Raw genomic sequence first — 16,545 nt, 5'->3', positions numbered from 1 at the left:
AGTGTGTTTTTTCAGTGTGTTGCCTCAGTGTGTTGCCTCAGTGTGTTGTTTCAGTGTGTTGCCTCAGTGTGTTGTTTCAGTGTGTTGCCTCAGTGTGTTGTTTCAGTGTGTTGCCTCAGTGTGTTGCCTCAGTGTGTTGCTTCAGTGTGTTGCCTCAGTGTGTTGCCTCAGTGTGTTGCTTCAGTGTGTTGCCTCAGTGTGTTGTTTCAGTGTGTTGCCTCAGTGTGTTGCCTCAGGGTGTTGCTTCAGTGTGTTGCCTCAGTGTGTTGCCTCAGTGTGTTGTTTCAGTGTGTTGCCTCAGTGTGTTGTTTCAGTGTGTTGCCTCAGTGTGTTGCCTCAGTGTGTTGTTTCAGTGTGTTGCCTCAGTGTGTTGTTTCAGTGTGTTGTTTCAGTGTGTTGTTTCAGTGTGTTGTTTCAGTGTGTTGCCTCAGTGTGTTGCCTCAGTGTGTTGTTTCAGTGTGTTGTTTCAGTGTGTTGCCTCAGTGTGTTGTTTCAGTGTGTTGCCTCAGTGTGTTGCCTCAGTGTGTTGCCTCAGTGTGTTGTTTCAGTGTGTTGCCTCAGTGTGTTGTTTCAGTGTGTTGCCTCAGTGTGTTGTTTCAGTGTGTTGCCTCAGTGTGTTGCCTCAGTGTGTTGCCTCAGTGTGTTGCCTCAGTGTGTTGTTTCAGTGTGTTGCCTCAGTGTGTTGTTTCAGTGTGTTGTTTCAGTGTGTTGCCTCAGTGTGTTGCCTCAGTGTGTTGTTTCAGTGTGTTGCCTCAGTGTGTTGCCTCAGTGTGTTGTTTCAGTGTGTTGTTTCAGTGTGTTGCCTCAGTGTGTTGTTTCAGTGTGTTGTCTCAGTGTTGTTTCAGTGTGTTGCCTCAGTGTGTTGCCTCAGTGTGTTGTTTCAGTGTGTTGCCTCAGTGTGTTGCCTCAGTGTGTTGCCTCAGTGTGTTGTTTCAGTGTGTTGCCTCAGTGTGTTGCTTCAGTGTGTTGTTTCAGTGTGTTGCCTCAGTGTGTTGTTTCAGTGTGTTGCCTCAGTGTGTTGTTTCAGTGTGTTGCCTCAGTGTGTTGCCTCAGTGTGTTGCCTCAGTGTGTTGTTTCAGTGTGTTGCCTCAGTGTGTTGCCTCAGTGTGTTGTTTCAGTGTGTTGCCTCAGTGTGTTGCCTCAGTGTGTTGTTTCAGTGTGTTGTTTCAGTGTGTTGCCTCAGTGTGTTGCCTCAGTGTGTTGTTTCAGTGTGTTGCCTCAGTGTGTTGCCTCAGTGTGTTGTTTCAGTGTGTTGCCTCAGTGTGTTGTTTCAGTGTGTTGTTTCAGTGTGTTGCCTCAGTGTGTTGCCTCAGTGTGTTGTTTCAGTGTGTTGCCTCAGTGTGTTGCCTCAGTGTGTTGTTTCAGTGTGTTGTTTCAGTGTGTTGCCTCAGTGTGTTGTTTCAGTGTGTTGTCTCAGTGTGTTGTTTCAGTGTGTTGCCTCAGTGTGTTGCCTCAGTGTGTTGTTTCAGTGTGTTGCCTCAGTGTGTTGTTTCAGTGTGTTGTTTCAGTGTGTTGCCTCAGTTTGTTGCCTCAGTGTGTTGCCTCAGTGTGTTGTTTCAGTGTGTTGCCTCAGTGTGTTGTTTCAGTGTGTTGCCTCAGTGTGTTGCCTCAGTGTGTTGCCTCAGTGTGTTGTTTCAGTGTGTTGCCTCAGTGTGTTGCCTCAGTGTGTTGTTTCAGTGTGTTGCCTCAGTGTGTTGTTTCAGTGTGTTGTTTCAGTGTGTTGCCTCAGTGTGTTGCCTCAGTGTGTTGTTTCAGTGTGTTGCCTCAGTGTGTTGCCTCAGTGTGTTGTTTCAGTGTGTTGCCTCAGTGTGTTGTTTCAGTGTGTTGCCTCAGTGTGTTGTTTCAGTGTGTTGCCTCAGTGTGTTGCCTCAGTGTGTTGTTTCAGTGTGTTGTTTCAGTGTGTTGCCTCAGTGTGTTGCCTCAGTGTGTTGTTTCAGTGTGTTGCCTCAGTGTGTTGTTTCAGTGTGTTGCCTCAGTGTGTTGTTTCAGTGTGTTGCCTCAGTGTGTTGTTTCAGTGTGTTGCCTCAGTGTGTTGCCTCAGTGTGTTGTTTCAGTGTGTTGCCTCAGTGTGTTGTTTCAGTGTGTTGCCTCAGTGTGTTGTTTCAGTGTGTTGCCTCAGTGTGTTGCCTCAGTGTGTTGCCTCAGTGTGTTGTTTCAGTGTGTTGCCTCAGTGTGTTGTTTCAGTGTGTTGCCTCAGTGTGTTGCCTCAGTGTGTTGTTTCAGTGTGTTGACTCAGTGTGTTGCCTCAGTGTGTTGTTTCAGTGTGTTGTTTCAGTGTGTTGCCTCAGTGTGTTGCCTCAGTGTGTTGTTTCAGTGTGTTGCCTCAGTGTGTTGTTTCAGTGTGTTGTTTCAGTGTGTTGCCTCAGTGTGTTGTTTCAGTGTGTTGCCTCAGTGTGTTGCCTCAGTGTGTTGTTTCAGTGTGTTGTTTTAGTGTGTTGCCTCAGTGTGTTGCCTCAGTGTGTTGTTTCAGTGTGTTGCCTCAGTGTGTTGTTTCAGTGTGTTGCCTCAGTGTGTTGCCTCAGTGTGTTGCCTCAGTGTGTTGTTTCAGTGTGTTGCCTCAGTGTGTTGCCTCAGTGTGTTGCCTCAGTGTGTTGTTTCAGTGTGTTGCCTCAGTGTGTTGTTTCAGTGTGTTGCCTCAGTGTGTTGTTTCAGTGTGTTGCCTCAGTGTGTTGTTTCAGTGTGTTGCCTCAGTGTGTTGTTTCAGTGTGTTGCCTCAGTGTGTTGTTTCAGTGTGTTGTTTCAGTGTGTTGCCTCAGTGTGTTGTTTCAGTGTGTTGCCTCAGTGTGTTGCCTCAGTGTGTTGTTTCAGTGTGTTGTTTCAGTGTTGCCTCAGTGTGTTGCCTCAGTGTGTTGTTTCAGTGTGTTGCCTCAGTGTGTTGTTTCAGTGTGTTGCCTCAGTGTGTTGTTTCAGTGTGTTGCCTCAGTGTGTTGCCTCAGTGTGTTGTTTCAGTGTGTTGCCTCAGTGTGTTGCTTCAGTGTGTTGCCTCAGTGTGTTGCCTCAGTGTGTTGCCTCAGTGTGTTGCTTCAGTGTGTTGCCTCAGTGTGTTGTTTCAGTGTGTTGCCTCAGTGTGTTGTTTCAGTGTGTTGCCTCAGTGTGTTGTTTCAGTGTGTTGTTTCAGTGTGTTGCCTCAGTGTGTTGCCTCAGTGTGTTGCCTCAGTGTGTTGCCTCAGTGTGTTGTTTCAGTGTGTTGCCTCAGTGTGTTGCCTCAGTGTGTTGTTTCAGTGTGTTGCCTCAGTGTGTTGTTTCAGTGTGTTGTTTCAGTGTGTTGCCTCAGTGTGTTGCCTCAGTGTGTTGTTTCAGTGTGTTGCCTCAGTGTGTTGCCTCAGTGTGTTGTTTCAGTGTGTTGTTTCAGTGTGTTGCCTCAGTGTGTTGTTTCAGTGTGTTGTCTCAGTGTGTTGTTTCAGTGTGTTGCCTCAGTGTGTTGCCTCAGTGTGTTGTTTCAGTGTGTTGCCTCAGTTTGTTGCCTCAGTGTGTTGCCTCAGTGTGTTGTTTCAGTGTGTTGTTTCAGTGTGTTGCCTCAGTGTGTTGTTTCAGTGTGTTGCCTCAGTGTGTTGCCTCAGTGTGTTGTTTCAGTGTGTTGCCTCAGTGTGTTGCCTCAGTGTGTTGTTTCAGTGTGTTGCCTCAGTGTGTTGTTTCAGTGTGTTGTTTCAGTGTGTTGCCTCAGTGTGTTGCCTCAGTGTGTTGTTTCAGTGTGTTGCCTCAGTGTGTTGCCTCAGTGTGTTGTTTCAGTGTGTTGCCTCAGTGTGTTGTTTCAGTGTGTTGCCTCAGTGTGTTGTTTCAGTGTGTTGCCTCAGTGTGTTGCCTCAGTGTGTTGTTTCAGTGTGTTGCCTCAGTGTGTTGCCTCAGTGTGTTGTTTCAGTGTGTTGCCTCAGTGTGTTGTTTCAGTGTGTTGCCTCAGTGTGTTGTTTCAGTGTGTTGCCTCAGTGTGTTGTTTCAGTGTGTTGCCTCAGTGTGTTGCCTCAGTGTGTTGTTTCAGTGTGTTGCCTCAGTGTGTTGTTTCAGTGTGTTGCCTCAGTGTGTTGTTTCAGTGTGTTGCCTCAGTGTGTTGCCTCAGTGTGTTGTTTCAGTGTGTTGCCTAAGTGTGTTGCCTAAGTGTGTTGTTTCAGTGTGTTGACTCAGTGTGTTGCCTCAGTGTGTTGTTTCAGTGTGTTGTTTCAGTGTGTTGCCTCAGTGTGTTGCCTCAGTGTGTTGTTTCAGTGTGTTGCCTCAGTGTGTTGTTTCAGTGTGTTGTTTCAGTGTGTTGCCTCAGTGTGTTGTTTCAGTGTGTTGCCTCAGTGTGTTGCCTCAGTGTGTTGTTTCAGTGTGTTGTTTTAGTGTGTTGCCTCAGTGTGTTGCCTCAGTGTGTTGTTTCAGTGTGTTGCCTCAGTGTGTTGTTTCAGTGTGTTGCCTCAGTGTGTTGCCTCAGTGTGTTGCCTCAGTGTGTTGTTTCAGTGTGTTGCCTCAGTGTGTTGCCTCAGTGTGTTGTTTCAGTGTGTTGCCTCAGTGTGTTGTTTCAGTGTGTTGCCTCAGTGTGTTGTTTCAGTGTGTTGCCTCAGTGTGTTGTTTCAGTGTGTTGCCTCAGTGTGTTGTTTCAGTGTGTTGCCTCAGTGTGTTGTTTCAGTGTGTTGTTTCAGTGTGTTGCCTCAGTGTGTTGTTTCAGTGTGTTGCCTCAGTGTGTTGCCTCAGTGTGTTGTTTCAGTGTGTTGTTTCAGTGTGTTGCCTCAGTGTGTTGCCTCAGTGTGTTGCCTCAGTGTGTTGCCTCAGTGTGTTGCCTCAGTGTGTTGCCTCAGTGTGTTGTTTCAGTGTGTTGCCTCAGTGTGTTGTTTCAGTGTGTTGCCTCAGTGTGTTGCCTCAGTGTGTTGCTTCAGTGTGTTGCCTCAGTGTGTTGCCTCAGTGTGTTGCCTCAGTGTGTTGCTTCAGTGTGTTGCCTCAGTGTGTTGTTTCAGTGTGTTGTTTCAGTGTGTTGTTTCAGTGTGTTGTTTCAGTGTGTTGCCTCAGTGTGTTGTTTCAGTGTGTTGCCTCAGTGTGTTGCCTCAGTGTGTTGTTTCGGTGTGTTGCTTCAGTGTGTTGCCTCAGTGTGTTGTTTCAGTGTGTTGTTTCAGTGTGTTGTTTCAGTGTGTTGTTTCAGTGTGTTGCCTCAGTGTGTTGTTTCAGTGTGTTGCCTCAGTGTGTTGCCTCAGTGTGTTGCTTCAGTGTGTTGCCTCAGTGTGTAGCCTCAGTGTGTTGTTTCAGTGTGTTGCCTCAGTGTGTTGCCTCAGTGTGTTGCCTCAGTGTGTTGTTTCAGTGTGTTGTTTCAGTGTGTTGTTTCAGTGTGTTGCCTCAGTGTGTTGTTTCAGTGTGTTGCCTCAGTGTGTTGCCTCAGTGTGTTGCTTCAGTGTGTTGCCTCAGTGTGTTGTTTCAGTGTGTTGCTTCAGTGTGTTGTTTCAGTGTGTTGTTTCAGTGTGTTGTTTCAGTGTGTTGTTTCAGTGTGTTGCCTCAGTGTGTTGCCTCAGTGTGTTGCTTCAGTGTGTTGCCTCAGTGTGTTGCCTCAGTGTGTTGTTTCAGTGTGTTGCTTCAGTGTGTTGCCTCAGTGTGTTGCTTCAGTGTGTTGCCTCAGTGTGTTGTTTCAGTGTGTTGCCTCAGTGTGTTGCCTCAGTGTGTTGCTTCAGTGTGTTGCCTCAGTGTGTTGCCTCAGTGTGTTGTTTCAGTGTGTTGCTTCAGTGTGTTGCTTCAGTGTGTTGCCTCAGTGTGTTGCCTCAGTGTGTTGTTTCAGTGTGTTGCTTCAGTGTGTTGCCTCAGTGTGTTGCCTCAGTGTGTTGCCTCAGTGTGTTGTTTCAGTGTGTTGCCTCAGTGTGTTGCCTCAGTGTGTTGCTTCAGTGTGTTGCCTCAGTGTGTTGCCTCAGTGTGTTGTTTCAGTGTGTTGCTTCAGTGTGTTGCTTCAGTGTGTTGCCTCAGTGTGTTGTTTCAGTGTGTTGTTTCAGTGTGTTGTTTCAGTGTGTTGTTTCAGTGTGTTGCCTCAGTGTGTTGTTTCAGTGTGTTGCCTCAGTGTGTTGCCTCAGTGTGTTGCCTCAGTGTGTTGTTTCAGTGTGTTGCCTCAGTGTGTTGCCTCAGTGTGTTGCCTCAGTGTGTTGTTTCAGTGTGTTGCCTCAGTGTGTTGTTTCAGTGTTTTTTCAGTGTGTTGCCTCAGTGTGTTGCCTCAGTGTGTTGCCTCAGTGTGTTGTTTCAGTGTGTTGCCTCAGTGTGTTGTTTCAGTGTTTTTTCAGTGTGTTGCCTCAGTGTGTTGTTTCAGTGTGTTGTTTCAGTGTGTTGCCTCAGTGTGTTGTTTCAGTGTGTTGTTTCAGTGTGTTGACTCAGTGTGTTGTTTCAGTGTGTAGCCTCAGTGTGTTGTTTCAGTGTGTTGTTTCAGTGTGTTGCCTCAGTGTGTTGTTTCAGTGTGTTGTTTCAGTGTGTTGCCTCAGTGTGTTGCCTCAGTGTGTTGTTTCAGTGTGTTGTTTCAGCGTGTTGACTCAGTGTGTTGCCTCAGTGTGTTGTTTCAGTGTGTTGTTTCAGTGTGTTGCCTCAGTGTGTTGTTTCAGTGTGTTGTTTCAGTGTGTAGCCTCAGTGTGTTGCCTCAGTGTGTTGTTTCAGTGTGTAGCCTCAGTGTGTTGCCTCAGTGTGTTGTTTCAGTGTGTTGTTTCAGTGTGTTGCCTCAGTGTGTTGTTTCAGTGTGTTGTTTCAGTGTGTAGCCTCAGTGTGTTGTTTCAGTGTGTTGCCTCAGTGTGTTGTTTCAGTGTGTAGCCTCAGTGTGTTGTTTCAGTGTGTTGCCTCAGTGTGTTGTTTCCGTGTGTTGTTTCAGTGTGTTGACTCAGTGTGTTGCCTCAGTGTGTTGTTTCAGTGTGTTGTTTCAGTGTGTTGTTTCAGTGTGTTGTTTCAGTGTGTTGCCTCAGTGTGTTGTTTCAGTGTGTTGTTTCAGTGTGTTGTTTCAGTGTGTTGTTTCAGTGTGTTGCCTCAGTGTGTTGCCTCAGTGTGTTGCTTCAGTGTGTTGCCTCAGTGTGTAGCCTCAGTGTGTTGTTTCAGTGTGTTGCCTCAGTGTGTTGCCTCAGTGTGTTGCTTCAGTGTGTTGCCTCAGTGTGTTGCCTCAGTGTGTTGTTTCAGTGTGTTGTTTCAGTGTGTTGCCTCAGTGTGTTGTTTCAGTGTGTTGTTTCAGTGTGTTGCCTCAGTGTGTTGCCTCAGTGTGTTGCCTCAGTGTGTTGTTTCAGTGTGTTGCTTCAGTGTGTTGTTTCAGTGTGTTGCTTCAGTGTGTTGCCTCAGTGTGTTGTTTCAGTGTGTTGTTTCAGTGTGTTGTTTCAGTGTGTTGCCTCAGTGTGTTGTTTCAGTGTGTTGCCTCAGTGTGTTGCCTCAGTGTGTTGCTTCAGTGTGTTGCCTCAGTGTGTAACCTCAGTGTGTTGTTTCAGTGTGTTGCCTCAGTGTGTTGCCTCAGTGTGTTGCCTCAGTGTGTTGCTTCAGTGTGTTGCCTCAGTGTGTTGCCTCAGTGTGTTGTTGCAGTGTGTTGCTTCAGTGTGTTGCCTCAGTGTGTTGTTTCAGTGTGTTGTTTCAGTGTGTTGTTTCAGTGTGTTGTTTCAGTGTGTTGCCTCAGTGTGTTGTTTCAGTGTGTTGCCTCAGTGTGTTGTCTCAGTGTGTTGCCTCAGTGTGTTGTTTCAGTGTGTTGCCTCAGTGTGTTGCCTCAGTGTGTTGCCTCAGTGTGTTGTTTCAGTGTGTTGCCTCAGTGTGTTGTTTCAGTGTTTTTTCAGTGTGTTGCCTCAGTGTGTTGTTTCAGTGTGTTGTTTCAGTGTGTTGCCTCAGTGTGTTGTTTCAGTGTGTTGTTTCAGTGTGTTGACTCAGTGTGTTGCCTCAGTGTGTTGTTTCAGTGTGTTGTTTCAGTGTGTTGACTCAGTGTGTTGTTTCAGTGTGTAGCCTCAGTGTGTTGTTTCAGTGTGTTGTTTCAGTGTGTTGCCTCAGTGTGTTGTTTCAGTGTGTTGTTTCAGTGTGTTGCCTCAGTGTGTTGCCTCAGTGTGTTGTTTCAGTGTGTTGTTTCAGTGTGTTGACTCAGTGTGTTGTTTCAGTGTGTTGCCTCAGTGTGTTGTTTCAGTGTGTAGCCTCAGTGTGTTGCCTCAGTGTGTTGTTTCAGTGTGTTGCCTCAGTGTGTTGTTTCAGTGTGTAGCCTCAGTGTGTTGTTTCAGTGTGTTGCCTCAGTGTGTTGCCTCAGTGTGTTGCCTCAGTGTGTTGTTTCAGTGTGTTGTTTCAGTGTGTAGCCTCAGTGTGTTGCCTCAGTGTGTTGTTTCAGTGTGTAGCCTCAGTGTGTTGCCTCAGTGTGTTGTTTCAGTGTGTTGTTTCAGTGTGTTGCCTCAGTGTGTTGTTTCAGTGTGTTGTTTCAGTGTGTAGCCTCAGTGTGTTGTTTCAGTGTGTTGCCTCAGTGTGTTGTTTCAGTGTGTTGCCTCAGTGTGTTGTTTCCGTGTGTTGACTCAGTGTGTTGCCTCAGTGTGTTGTTTCAGTGTGTTGCCTCAGTGTGTTGCCTCAGTGTGTTGCCTCAGTGTGTTGTTTCGGTGTGTTGCTTCAGTGTGTTGCCTCAGTGTGTTGTTTCAGTGTGTTGCCTCAGTGTGTTGCCTCAGTGTGTTGTTTCAGTGTGTTGCCTCAGTGTGTTGCCTCAGTGTGTTGTTTCAGTGTGTTGCCTCAGTGTGTTGTTTCAGTGTGTTGTTTCAGTGTGTTGCCTCAGTGTGTTGTTTCAGTGTGTTGCCTCAGTGTGTTGCCTCAGTGTGTTGTTTCAGTGTGTTGCCTCAGTGTGTTGTTTCAGTGTGTTCAGTGTGTTGCACACTGAGGTGTTGCCTCAGTGTGTTGTTTCAGTGTGTTGCCTCAGTGTGTTGTTTCAGTGTGTTGTTTCAGTGTGTTGCCTCAGTGTGTTGTTTCAGTGTGTTGCCTCAGTGTGTTGCCTCAGTGTGTTGTTTCAGTGTGTTGCCTCAGTGTGTTGCTTCAGTGTGTTGTTTCAGTGTGTTGTTTCAGTGTGTTGCCTCAGTGTGTTGCCTCAGTGTGTTGTTTCAGTGTGTTGCCTCAGTGTGTTGCCTCAGTGTGTTGCCTCAGTGTGTTGCTTCAGTGTGTTGTTTCAGTGTGTTGCCTCAGTGTGTTGCCTCAGTGTGTTGCCTCAGTGTGTTGCTTCAGTGTGTTGTTTCAGTGTGTTGCCTCAGTGTGTTGTTTCAGTGTGTTGCCTCAGTGTGTTGTTTCAGTGTGTTGCCTCAGTGTGTTGCCTCAGTGTGTTGTTTCAGTGTGTAGCCTCAGTGTGTTGTTTCAGTGTGTTGCCTCAGTGTGTTGTTTCAGAGTGTTGCCTCAGTGTGTTGTTTCAGTGTGTTGCCTCAGTGTGTTGCCTCAGTGTGTTGCCTCAGTGTGTTGTTTCAGTGTGTTGTTTCAGTGTGTTGCCTCAGTGTGTTGTTTCAGTGTGTTGCCTCAGTGTGTTGCCTCAGTGTGTTGTTTCAGTGTGTTGCCTCAGTGTGTTGCCTCAGTGTGTTGCCTCAGTGTGTTGTTTCAGTGTGTTGCCTCAGTGTGTTGTTTCAGTGTGTTGCCTCAGTGTGTTGTTTCAGTGTGTTGCCTCAGTGTGTTGCCTCAGTGTGTTGTTTCAGTGTGTTGTTTCAGTGTGTTGCCTCAGTGTGTTGCCTCAGTGTGTTGCCTCAGTGTGTTGTTTCAGTGTGTTGCCTCAGTGTGTTGTTTCAGTGTGTTGCCTCAGTGTGTTGTTTCAGTGTGTTGTTTCAGTGTGTTGTTTCAGTGTGTTGCCTCAGTGTGTTGTTTCAGTGTGTTGCCTCAGTGTGTTGCCTCAGTGTGTTGCCTCAGTGTGTTGTTTCAGTGTGTTGCCTCAGTGTGTTGCCTCAGTGTGTTGTTTCAGTGTGTTGACTCAGTGTGTTGCCTCAGTGTGTTGTTTCAGTGTGTTGTTTCAGTGTGTTGCCTCAGTGTGTTGCCTCAGTGTGTTGTTTCAGTGTGTTGCCTCAGTGTGTTGTTTCAGTGTGTTGCCTCAGTGTGTTGCCTCAGTGTGTTGTTTCAGTGTGTTGCCTCAGTGTGTTGTTTCAGTGTGTTGTTTCAGTGTGTTGCCTCAGTGTGTTGTTTCAGTGTGTTGCCTCAGTGTGTTGCCTCAGTGTGTTGTTTCAGTGTGTTGTTTCAGTGTGTTGCCTCAGTGTGTTGCCTCAGTGTGTTGCCTCAGTGTGTTGTTTCAGTGTGTTGTTTCAGTGTGTTGCCTCAGTGTGTTTTTTCAGTGTGTTGCCTCAGTGTGTTGCCTCAGTGTGTTGCCTCAGTGTGTTGTTTCAGTGTGTTGCCTCAGTGTGTTGTTTCAGTGTGTTGCCTCAGTGTGTTGTTTCAGTGTGTTGCCTCAGTGTGTTGCCTCAGTGTGTTGCTTCAGTGTGTTGCCTCAGTGTGTTGCCTCAGTGTGTTGCTTCAGTGTGTTGCCTCAGTGTGTTGTTTCAGTGTGTTGCCTCAGTGTGTTGCCTCAGTGTGTTGTTTCAGTGTGTTGCCTCAGTGTGTTGCCTCAGTGTGTTGCTTCAGTGTGTTGCCTCAGTGTGTTGCCTCAGTGTGTTGTTTCAGTGTGTTGCCTCAGTGTGTTGTTTCAGTGTGTTGCCTCAGTGTGTTGCCTCAGTGTGTTGTTTCAGTGTGTTGCCTCAGTGTGTTGTTTCAGTGTGTTGTTTCAGTGTGTTGTTTCAGTGTGTTGTTTCAGTGTGTTGCCTCAGTGTGTTGCCTCAGTGTGTTGTTTCAGTGTGTTGTTTCAGTGTGTTGCCTCAGTGTGTTGTTTCAGTGTGTTGCCTCAGTGTGTTGCCTCAGTGTGTTGTTTCAGTGTGTTGTTTCAGTGTGTTGCCTCAGTGTGTTGTTTCAGTGTGTTGCCTCAGTGTGTTGTTTCAGTGTGTTGCCTCAGTGTGTTGCCTCAGTGTGTTGCCTCAGTGTGTTGTTTCAGTGTGTTGCCTCAGTGTGTTGCTTCAGTGTGTTGTTTCAGTGTGTTGCCTCAGTGTGTTGTTTCAGTGTGTTGCCTCAGTGTGTTGTTTCAGTGTGTTGCCTCAGTGTGTTGCCTCAGTGTGTTGCCTCAGTGTGTTGTTTCAGTGTGTTGCCTCAGTGTGTTGCCTCAGTGTGTTGTTTCAGTGTGTTGCCTCAGTGTGTTGCCTCAGTGTGTTGTTTCAGTGTGTTGTTTCAGTGTGTTGCCTCAGTGTGTTGCCTCAGTGTGTTGCCTCAGTGTGTTGTTTCAGTGTGTTGCCTCAGTGTGTTGCCTCAGTGTGTTGTTTCAGTGTGTTGCCTCAGTGTGTTGTTTCAGTGTGTTGTTTCAGTGTGTTGCCTCAGTGTGTTGCCTCAGTGTGTTGTTTCAGTGTGTTGCCTCAGTGTGTTGCCTCAGTGTGTTGTTTCAGTGTGTTGTTTCAGTGTGTTGCCTCAGTGTGTTGTTTCAGTGTGTTGTCTCAGTGTGTTGTTTCAGTGTGTTGCCTCAGTGTGTTGCCTCAGTGTGTTGTTTCAGTGTGTTGCCTCAGTGTGTTGCCTCAGTGTGTTGCCTCAGTGTGTTGTTTCAGTGTGTTGCCTCAGTGTGTTGCTTCAGTGTGTTGTTTCAGTGTGTTGCCTCAGTGTGTTGTTTCAGTGTGTTGCCTCAGTGTGTTGTTTCAGTGTGTTGCCTCAGTGTGTTGCCTCAGTGTGTTGCCTCAGTGTGTTGTTTCAGTGTGTTGCCTCAGTGTGTTGCCTCAGTGTGTTGTTTCAGTGTGTTGCCTCAGTGTGTTGCCTCAGTGTGTTGTTTCAGTGTGTTGTTTCAGTGTGTTGCCTCAGTGTGTTGCCTCAGTGTGTTGCCTCAGTGTGTTGTTTCAGTGTGTTGCCTCAGTGTGTTGTTTCAGTGTGTTGCCTCAGTGTGTTGCCTCAGTGTGTTGTTTCAGTGTGTTGCCTCAGTGTGTTGTTTCAGTGTGTTGTTTCAGTGTGTTGCCTCAGTGTGTTGCCTCAGTGTGTTGTTTCAGTGTGTTGCCTCAGTGTGTTGCCTCAGTGTGTTGTTTCAGTGTGTTGTTTCAGTGTGTTGCCTCAGTGTGTTGTTTCAGTGTGTTGTCTCAGTGTGTTGTTTCAGTGTGTTGCCTCAGTGTGTTGCCTCAGTGTGTTGTTTCAGTGTGTTGCCTCAGTTTGTTGCCTCAGTGTGTTGCCTCAGTGTGTTGTTTCAGTGTGTTGTTTCAGTGTGTTGCCTCAGTGTGTTGTTTCAGTGTGTTGCCTCAGTGTGTTGCCTCAGTGTGTTGTTTCAGTGTGTTGTTTCAGTGTGTTGCCTCAGTGTGTTGTTTCAGTGTATTGCCTCAGTGTGTTGCCTCAGTGTGTTGTTTCAGTGTGTTGTTTCAGTGTGTTGCCTCAGTGTGTTGCCTCAGTGTGTTGCCTCAGTGTGTTGTTTCAGTGTGTTGTTTCAGTGTGTTGCCTCAGTGTGTTTTTTCAGTGTGTTGCCTCAGTGTGTTGCCTCAGTGTGTTGCCTCAGTGTGTTGTTTCAGTGTGTTGCCTCAGTGTGTTGTTTCAGTGTGTTGCCTCAGTGTGTTGTTTCAGTGTGTTGCCTCAGTGTGTTGCCTCAGTGTGTTGCTTCAGTGTGTTGCCTCAGTGTGTTGCCTCAGTGTGTTGCTTCAGTGTGTTGCCTCAGTGTGTTGTTTCAGTGTGTTGCCTCAGTGTGTTGCCTCAGTGTGTTGTTTCAGTGTGTTGCCTCAGTGTGTTGCCTCAGTGTGTTGCTTCAGTGTGTTGCCTCAGTGTGTTGCCTCAGTGTGTTGTTTCAGTGTGTTGCCTCAGTGTGTTGTTTCAGTGTGTTGCCTCAGTGTGTTGCCTCAGTGTGTTGTTTCAGTGTGTTGCCTCAGTGTGTTGTTTCAGTGTGTTGTTTCAGTGTGTTGTTTCAGTGTGTTGTTTCAGTGTGTTGCCTCAGTGTGTTGCCTCAGTGTGTTGTTTCAGTGTGTTGTTTCAGTGTGTTGCCTCAGTGTGTTGTTTCAGTGTGTTGCCTCAGTGTGTTGCCTCAGTGTGTTGTTTCAGTGTGTTGTTTCAGTGTGTTGCCTCAGTGTGTTGTTTCAGTGTGTTGCCTCAGTGTGTTGTTTCAGTGTGTTGCCTCAGTGTGTTGCCTCAGTGTGTTGCCTCAGTGTGTTGTTTCAGTGTGTTGCCTCAGTGTGTTGCTTCAGTGTGTTGTTTCAGTGTGTTGCCTCAGTGTGTTGTTTCAGTGTGTTGCCTCAGTGTGTTGTTTCAGTGTGTTGCCTCAGTGTGTTGCCTCAGTGTGTTGCCTCAGTGTGTTGTTTCAGTGTGTTGCCTCAGTGTGTTGCCTCAGTGTGTTGTTTCAGTGTGTTGCCTCAGTGTGTTGCCTCAGTGTGTTGTTTCAGTGTGTTGTTTCAGTGTGTTGCCTCAGTGTGTTGCCTCAGTGTGTTGCCTCAGTGTGTTGTTTCAGTGTGTTGCCTCAGTGTGTTGCCTCAGTGTGTTGTTTCAGTGTGTTGCCTCAGTGTGTTGTTTCAGTGTGTTGTTTCAGTGTGTTGCCTCAGTGTGTTGCCTCAGTGTGTTGTTTCAGTGTGTTGCCTCAGTGTGTTGCCTCAGTGTGTTGTTTCAGTGTGTTGTTTCAGTGTGTTGCCTCAGTGTGTTGTTTCAGTGTGTTGTCTCAGTGTGTTGTTTCAGTGTGTTGCCTCAGTGTGTTGCCTCAGTGTGTTGTTTCAGTGTGTTGCCTCAGTGTGTTGCCTCAGTGTGTTGCCTCAGTGTGTTGTTTCAGTGTGTTGCCTCAGTGTGTTGCTTCAGTGTGTTGTTTCAGTGTGTTGCCTCAGTGTGTTGTTTCAGTGTGTTGCCTCAGTGTGTTGTTTCAGTGTGTTGCCTCAGTGTGTTGCCTCAGTGTGTTGCCTCAGTGTGTTGTTTCAGTGTGTTGCCTCAGTGTGTTGCCTCAGTGTGTTGTTTCAGTGTGTTGCCTCAGTGTGTTGCCTCAGTGTGTTGTTTCAGTGTGTTGTTTCAGTGTGTTGCCTCAGTGTGTTGCCTCAGTGTGTTGCCTCAGTGTGTTGTTTCAGTGTGTTGCCTCAGTGTGTTGTTTCAGTGTGTTGCCTCAGTGTGTTGCCTCAGTGTGTTGTTTCAGTGTGTTGCCTCAGTGTGTTGTTTCAGTGTGTTGTTTCAGTGTGTTGCCTCAGTGTGTTGCCTCAGTGTGTTGTTTCAGTGTGTTGCCTCAGTGTGTTGCCTCAGTGTGTTGTTTCAGTGTGTTGTTTCAGTGTGTTGCCTCAGTGTGTTGTTTCAGTGTGTTGCCTCAGTGTGTTGTTTCAGTGTGTTGCCTCAGTGTGTTGCCTCAGTGTGTTGTTTCAGTGTGTTGCCTCAGTGTGTTGCCTCAGTGTGTTGCCTCAGTGTGTTGTTTCAGTGTGTTGTTTCAGTGTGTTGCCTCAGTGTGTTGTTTCAGTGTGTTGCCTCAGTGTGTTGCCTCAGTGTGTTTGCTCAGTGTGATTGTTTCAGTGTGTTGCCTCAGTGTGTTGTTTCAGTGTGTTGTTTCAGTGTGTTGCCTCAGTGTGTTGTTTCAGTGTGTTGTTTCAGTGTGTTGCCTCAGTGTGTTGCCTCAGTGTGTTGTTTCAGTGTGTTGCCTCAGTGTGTTGCCTCAGTGTGTTGTTTCAGTGTGTTGCCTCAGTGTGTTGTTTCAGTGTGTTGCCTCAGTGTGTTGTTTCAGTGTGTTGCCTCAGTGTGTTGCCTCAGTGTGTTGTTTCAGTGTGTTGTTTCAGTGTGTTGCCTCAGTGTGTTGCCTCAGTGTGTTTGTTTCAGTGTGTTGCCTCAGTGTGTTGTTTCAGTGTGTTGCCTCAGTGTGTTGTTTCAGTGTGTTGCCTCAGTGTGTTGTTTCAGTGTGTTGCCTCAGTGTGTTGCCTCAGTGTGTTGTTTCAGTGTGTTGCCTCAGTGTGTTGTTTTCAGTGTGTTGCCTCAGTGTGTTGTTTCAGTGTGTTGCCTCAGTGTGTTGCCTCAGTGTGTTGTTTCAGTGTGTTGCCTCAGTGTGTTGTTTCAGTGTGTTGCCTCAGTGTGTTGCCTCAGTGTGTTGTTTCAGTGTGTTGCCTCAGTGTGTTGCCTCAGTGTGTTGTTTCAGTGTGTTGTTCAGTGTGTTGCCTCAGTGTGTTGCCTCAGTGTGTTGTTTCAGTGTGTTGCCTCAGTGTGTTGTTTCAGTGTGTTGTTTCAGTGTGTTGCCTCAGTGTGTTGTTTCAGTGTGTTGCCTCAGTGTGTTGCCTCTTAGTGTGTTGCCTCAGTGTGTTGTTTCAGTGTGTTGCCTCAGTGTGTTGCCTCAGTGTGTTGCTTTCATGTGTTGCCTCAGTGTGTTGTTTCAGTGTGTTGCCTCAGTGTGTTGCTTCAGTGTGTTGCCTCAGTGTGTTGTTTCAGTGTGTTGCCTTCTTAGTGTGTTGCCTCAGTGTGTTGTTTCAGTGTGTTGCCTCAGTGTGTTGTTTCAGTGTGTTGCCTCAGTGTGTTGCAGTGTGTTGCCTCAGTGTGTTGTTTCAGTGTGTTGCCTCAGTGTGTTGCTTCAGTGTGTTGCCTCAGTGTGTTGTTTCAGTGTGTTGTTTCAGTGTGTTGCCTCAGTGTGTTGTTTCAGTGTGTTGCCTCAGTGTGTTGCCTCAGTGTGTTGCCTCAGTGTGTTGTTTCAGTGTGTTGCCTCAGTGTGTTGCCTCAGTGTGTGTTTCAGTGTGTTGCCTCAGTGTGTTGTTTCAGTGTGTTGCCTCAGTGTGTTGTTCAGTGTGTTGCCCTCAGTGTGTTGCTCAGTGTGTTGTTTCAGTGTGTTGCCTCAGTGTGTTGCCTCAGTGTGTTGCTTCAGTGTGTTGCCTCAGTGTGTTGCCTCAGTGTGTTGCCTCAGTGTGTTGCTTCAGTGTGTTGCCTCAGTGTGTTGTTTCAGTGTGTTGTTTCAGTGTGTTGTTTCAGTGTGTTGTTTCAGTGTGTTGCCTCAGTGTGTTGTTTCAGTGTGTTGCCTCAGTGTGTTGCCTCAGTGTGTTGCCTCTGTGTGTTGTTCGGTGTGTTGCTTCAGTGTGTTGCCTCAGTGTGTTGTTTCAGTGTGTTGTTTCAGTGTGTTGTTTCAGTGTGTTGTTTCAGTGTGTTGCCTCAGTGTGTTGTTTCAGTGTGTTGCCTCAGTGTGTTGCCTCAGTGTGTTGCTTCAGTGTGTTGCCTCAGTGTGTAGCCTCAGTGTGTTGTTTCAGTGTGTTGCCTCAGTGTGTTGCCTCAGTGTGTTGTCTCAGTGTGTTGTTTCAGTGTGTTGTTTCAGTGTGTTGTTTCAGTGTGTTGCCTCAGTGTGTTGCTTCAGTGTGTTGCCTCAGTGTGTTGCCTCAGTGTGTTGCTTCAGTGTGTTGCCTCAGTGTGTTGTTTCAGTGTGTTGTTCAGTGTGTTGCCTCAGTGTGTTGTTTCAGTGTGTTGTTTCAGTGTGTTGTTTCAGTGTGTTGCCTCAGTGTGTTGTTTCAGTGTGTTGCCTCAGTGTGTTGCCTCAGTGTGTTGCTTCAGTGTGTTGCCTCAGTGTGTAGCCTCAGTGTGTTGTTTCAGTGTGTTGCCTCAGTGTGTTGCCTCAGTGTGTTGCTTCAGTGTGTTGCCTCAGTGTGTTGCCTCAGTGTGTTGTTCAGTGTGTTGCTTCAGTGTGTTGCTTCAGTGTGTTGCCTCAGTGTGTTA

The sequence above is a fragment of the Scardinius erythrophthalmus genome (genome assembly GCF_964197995.2).
Source record: "Scardinius erythrophthalmus genome assembly, chromosome: 9".
NCBI lineage: Eukaryota > Metazoa > Chordata > Actinopteri > Cypriniformes > Leuciscidae > Scardinius > Scardinius erythrophthalmus.
This window is presented reverse-complemented; position numbering follows the sequence as displayed.